A 5495-nucleotide genomic window follows, 5' to 3' on the forward strand; every position below is an offset into this window, starting at 1 on the left:
CCCGCCGGCTACTACCCGCTGCCGCCCGCTCCGCCCGCACCCCCAGCACCTCCCCAGCAGCCGCAAGGTGGCGGGGGCTGGCGCAACAGGTGGGGTGGCGGGGGCCGCCGCCGCAGCAGGTGCAGGGCGCCGGGGGGGCGCCCCACTTCCAGCAGCCACCTCCACCATGGGCCGCCGGGCAGAACCCGCCACGCCTATCACATGCCCATCCCGCGGGCTCCTGCACCGGGTCTCCTTGGCCCCCGTCCAGCGGGCCACCAGGCGTTCGTCGCCGCCCCCTACCAGCCCTACGGCGCCCCGCTCGCGCTACCACCCCTCGGTGGTTACGGCGCGCCCACCCAGGCGCCGACCTATGGAGGCCCGCTGCCGCCGCCGGCGCCTGCATCGTGGGACCCTTTCCTCCTGGCCTCCCTACACTCGGCGCCGTCGCCGAGCAACTATGGTGGTGGAGGCGACTGGTACATGGACTCGGGTGCTACTGCGCACATGACAGCTCATCCCGGTAACCTTTCCTCTTCCACTCCAGTTCACACCCCTACTCGTATCACCCTTGGCAACAGTTCCACTTTACCCATCACCCATGTCAGTAGCACTAGTTTTCCTTCCAATTCCACACCTATCACTATGTCTAATGTTCTCGTTTCACCTGACTTAGTCACTCAATTAGTCTCCGTTCGTCGTCTTACTCGTGAGAATCCTCTTACTGTTGAATTTGACGGTGTTGGTTTTTCTATGAAGGACGCCCGTACCCGGATGGTGCTCCACCGATGTGATAGCCCTGACGAGCTTTACCCCATGCACGCCGGCGCCTCCACTTCCACACCCGTCGCCCTCTCCGCCGGCGTCGACCTTTGGCACGCTCGCTTGGGCCACCCCAACCTCGTCGTTTTGCGTCAGATTCTTAGGAGCTTTTCTTTCTCATGTAATAAGCTCGACGAGCATACTTGTGAGGCTTGTCGTTTGGGCAAGCACGTTCATCTTCCTTTCAGTGCGTCTACTTCAGTTTCCACTTTTCCGTTTCAGTTGATTCATAGTGATGTTTGGACGTCTCCCGTTGCGAGTAACACGGGCTATCTATACTATTTGGTGATTTTAGATGATTATTCTCATTATGTGTGGACTTTTCCTCTTCGTCGAAAATCCGATGCTTTAGCCACACTCATCGCCTTTTACTCCTATGTCACCACTCAGTTCGGTTGCCCCATACTTGCACTCCAAACTGATAATGGAAAAGAGTTTGATAACGTCGCTATTCGCTCACTTCTCGCCTCTCATGGCACCATCTTCCGACTGACTTGCCCCTACACCTCACAGCAGAACGGCCGCGCCAAGCGCATTCTCCGCACTCTTAATGACTGCGTTCGCACATTGCTCTTTCACGCTAATGTGCCTGCTCGGTTCTGGCCCGATGCCCTTGCCACCGCCACTCTTTTAGTTAACATTCGTCCGTGTCGTCCCCGGTGGAACTACGCCCCTCACCACCTTATCTTCGGTACACCACCGTCCTATGATGGTCTCCGCATCTTTGGGTGTCTCTGTTATCCTAGCACCGCATCCACCACGCCACACAAGCTCGCATCACGATCCGTCCCATGCGTCTTCCTTGGCTACCCTCCCAACACCAAAGGTTACCGGTGGTATGATCCTGTCACTCATCGTGTGTACACCTCGAGGCACGTGTACTTTGTCGAGATGGTGTTCCCTTTTTTTCAGGTTCCTCCGGCCGCGGCATCTTCGGCGCCGGCCCCCGCGCCCCTACCTGGAGCGATGCGCGGTGGCACCCCCCGGCGGCCCCCCCGGCCCGGCGCCTTCTGCCGCCCCCTCCCGGGTTCTCGACTCCCTCCCCCGAGGTTGAGTCTGACCGGGCCCTTGGGTCCCCGGCTCCCTCCTACGAGATCGAGCCGGTGGGCACACCACCCACCACCCCGGCTGGCACCGCCACCCCTACGACGGGCTCGACCTCGACCTCGCCCGTCGCCTCCTCCGCCGCTGGCTCGGCTGGCCCTGCCGCCGCCGCGGCCCCGCTCCTGACGTCGCGGCCCCCGCCGTCGCGGGTGCACCCGTCCTGGCCGCGGCCCCTGCCGCCGCTGGTGCCCGCGCTGCCACCATCGTCGGCCCGGTTGCTCCGCCGCTCGGCGTGACTACCCGTGCCCATTCAGGAGTGCATCGGCCGAGCACGCGCTACTCCTCCAACGAGTATGTGTGCGCTGCCTCGACATCGACGCCATCATCCATCCCCACCTCCGCTTGTGCCGCCCTTCGGGATCCCCATTGGCTGGCCGCGATGCAGGAGGAGTTCGACGCCCTGCAGCGCAACCGCACGTGGCAACTTGTTCCACGACCCCCTCGAGCCAACATCATCTCTGGTGTGACGCCCCCGATTTGACCGTACACTAATCATGCACGCAAATGTGTACGATCAAGGTCAGGGACTCACGGGAAGATATCACAACACAACTCTACAACATAAATAAGTCATACAAGCATCATAATACAAGCCAGGGGCCTCGAGGGCTCGAATACAATTGCTCGATCACAGACGAGTCAGCGGAAGCAACAATATCTGAGTACAGACATAAGTTAAACAAGTTTGCCTTAAGAAGGCTAGCACAAATTGGGATACAGATCGAACGAGGCGCAGGCCTCCTGCCTGGGATCCTCCTAACTACTCCTGGTCGTCGTCAGCGGCCTGCACGTAGTAGTAGGCACCTCCAGTGTCGTAGGTGTCGTCGTCGACGGTGGCGTCTGGCTCCTGGACTCCAACATCTGGTTGTGACAACCAGATAGAAAAGAAAAGGGGGAAAAGAGGGAGAGAAGCAACCGTGAGTACTCATCCAAAGTACTCGCAAGTAAGGAGCTACACTACATATGCATGGGTATATGTGTAAAGGGGCATATCAGTGGACTGAACTGCAGAATGCCAGAAAAAAAAGGGGGATAGCTAGTCCTGTCGAAGACTACGCTTCTGGCCATCTCCATCTTGCAGCATGTAGAAGAGAGTAGATTGAAGTCCTCCAAGTAGCATCGCATAGCATAATCCTACCCGGCGATCCCCTCCTCGTCGCCCTGTTAGAGAGCGATCACCGGGTTGTATCTGGCACTTGGAAGGGTGTATTTTATTCAGTATCCAGTTCTAGTTGTCATAAGGTCAAGGTACAACTCCGGGTCGTCCTTTTACCGAGGGACACGGCTATTCGAATAGATAAACTTCCCTGCAGGGGTGCACCACATAACCCAACACGCTCGATCCCATTTGGCCGGACACACTTTCCTGGGTCATGCCCGGCCTCGTAAGATCAACGCGTCGTAGCCCCACCTAAGCACAACAGAGCGGTCAGCACGCCGGTCTAACCCTATGCGCGCAGGGGTCTGGGCCCATCGCCCTATGCACACCTGCACGTTGCGTACGCGGCCGGAAGCAGACCTAGCCTAGTGGCGTTCCAGTCCAATCCGGCGCGCGCCACTCAGTCGCTGACGTCAAGAAGGCTTCGGCTGATACCACGACGCCGGGATACCCATAACTACTCCCGCGTAGATGGCTAGTGCGTATAGACCAAATGGCCAGACTCAGATCAAATACCAAGATCTCGTTAAGCGTGTTAAGTATCCGCGAACGCCGACCAGGGCCAGGCCCACCTCTCACCTAGGCGGTCTCAACCTGCCCTGTCGCTCCGCCACAAAGATCCACTTGCGGGTACTCCTACGAGCCGACCCGACTTTAGTCATCACATGTGTCATGTATGTAGTATATAAGTATATACCCGTGATCACGGCCCGGTGATCACGGCCCGATAGTATAGCACAGCAGACGGACAAGAATGTAGGGCCACTGATGGAAATCTAGCATCCTATACTAAGCATGTAGGATTGCAGGTAAAGGTAACAACAGTAGTAGCAAGGATAGGCTATGCATCAGGATAGGATATCGGAAAACAGTAACATGCTACACTACTCTAATGCAAGCAGTATAGAGAAGAATAGGCGATATCTGGTGATCAAGGGGGGGGGGCTTGCCTGGTTGCTCTGGCAAGCAGGAGGGGTCGTCGACTCCGTAGTCGAACTGGGCAGCAGCAGTGTCGGTCTCGTAGTCTACCGGAGAGAAGAGGGGGAAGAAACAGTAAATACAATGCAAACATAAGCATGACGATGCGTGACATGACAATGAACGGTGCTAGGTGTGCCCTAACGCGACAGTAGGTGGTACCGGTGAAGGGGGGGAACATTCGGGAGGTATTCCCAATGTTTCGCGTTTTCGGACAGACGGACCGGAGGGGGAAAGTTGCTAGTTCGATAGGTTAGGGAGGTGTGGTGGACGAACGGACTGCGTATTCGGATTCGTCTCGTTGTTCTGAGCAACTTTCATATAGAAAACATTTTCATCCGAGTTACGGTTTAAAAGATATGAATTTCCAAAGATTATTTGAATTTCTGAAATTATTTAATTAACAGAAAAGGGATATGACGTCAGCATGACGTATGAGTGACGTCAGCGGTCAACAGTCCGGTTGACTGGTCAAAACTGACACGGGGGACCCACCTGTCATAGACAGTGGGTTAACAGAAGATTAAACTAATTAATTTTTAGTTAATTAACTACTGGGCCCACCTGTCAGTGAGTGATTAGATTAATTATTTATTTTTATTTATAAAACATTTTCCTTTTCTTTCTTTTTTTTTTGCGGCGGGGCCCGCATGTCAGTGGCTGGGCCTGCCCAGTCAGCAGCTGACTAGGTCAACCCAGTCAACTGGGACCCACGGGGCCCACTGGCAGTGGCCCTGGGGTGGCCCCAGGCCGGCCACGTCGGCGGCCGGCGCCGGAGCAACTCCGGCGACCAAAACAGCGGCGGCCCCTCGCCGGAGTTGGCCGGAATCGCGCTACGGGGCTCGGGGAGGAGCGGGGCTAGGCCCATTCGAAAGGGCTCGCAGCGCCGCATCCAGGGGTGGCCGGGGCTTCGCCGGACTTGGCCGGAATCGGCGCCGGCGAGCGGCGGAGGCGGCGGCGCGCACGGGTGCCCGACGGAAACGAGGCTACGGCGGGCTATCGAGCAAGCGGAGGGGCTGGGGGGCATCTACGCGAGGTGGGGAGTGCAACGGGCTTGAGCCCGTGACCAACAGGTCACCGGAGCCTCGCCGGCGGCGAGCTCCGCGGCGCGGCGTTCGGGCGCGCGAGAGAGAAAAGACAAGGGAGGAGGGGGGAGAGAGGCTCACCGCGCGGCACACGGAGGCCGGTGAGAGCTTAGGAGCAGCAGGTCGGCGCCGGGGAAGAAGGGGGTCGCCGGCGTCCGAAGTTGAAGACGAGCTCGGGGAGGCCGTTGCAGTGGCTCCGAGCTCCAACGGAGAGGCGGAGGTGGTGTAGTCGAGGGCGGCGACGGCGTATGACACGGCGAGGTGGCGATTGGGGCACGGTGGCCGTGTGAACGACGGGAACGGCGGCGAGCGCGTCGGGCGTGGGGAAGAAGAGAGCGGCGCGGATCTGGGAGGGGAAGAGGGAGGCG

The sequence above is a fragment of the Triticum aestivum genome, chromosome 3D (assembly GCF_018294505.1).
Source record: "Triticum aestivum cultivar Chinese Spring chromosome 3D, IWGSC CS RefSeq v2.1, whole genome shotgun sequence".
Taxonomy (NCBI): domain Eukaryota; kingdom Viridiplantae; phylum Streptophyta; class Magnoliopsida; order Poales; family Poaceae; genus Triticum; species Triticum aestivum.